This window comes from Bombus impatiens, unplaced genomic scaffold (genome assembly GCF_000188095.3).
Source record: "Bombus impatiens unplaced genomic scaffold, BIMP_2.2 scf_0640, whole genome shotgun sequence".
Classification (NCBI taxonomy): domain Eukaryota; kingdom Metazoa; phylum Arthropoda; class Insecta; order Hymenoptera; family Apidae; genus Bombus; species Bombus impatiens.
In genome coordinates this window covers 656,191-656,539 of record NT_177059.1, presented here as the reverse complement: position 1 = coordinate 656,539, position 349 = coordinate 656,191, and the positions used below count along the sequence as shown (strand labels likewise).

Sequence of the window (349 nt, the reverse complement as noted above, 5' to 3'; positions counted from 1 at the left end):
CGTTGCTCGATCGTTCGAACGTGCCGGCATCGTCCCCTCGAGCGAGAAACGAGACCGAGTGGAAACCCGATATTTCGATTTCGAACGAAATCGACGCGTCGCTCGACGTCCGGTCTGGTCGCCCCTATCGTCTCGTCTCGTCCCACGTCGCACCGCTCGATGCTCGCCTAGCAACAGGCGTCAGGGGTTATCATCCCCTCTTCGTCTTGCGATTTCTCTCTCCGCTTTTTAAGTCGTTCTTCGAACCGTTGTAGTTCGCGAGCGTGGACGCGATCTTTTCCCGCCCGTCTCGATCTCCGACTTTTCCTGATCGGTGATCACCCCGTCGCGCGTTTACGCGCTCGTTCCC

At 58.5% G+C, this 349-nt stretch overlaps 1 protein-coding gene across 1 annotated transcript in view; it reads left to right on the top strand.

The window, feature by feature from the left end:
• LOC100745946 (growth factor receptor-bound protein 14) overlaps positions 1-349 on the top strand; it is a gene marked incomplete at its 3' end in the record, with an annotated part of 16,046 nt that overhangs the window by 14,902 nt on the left and 795 nt on the right.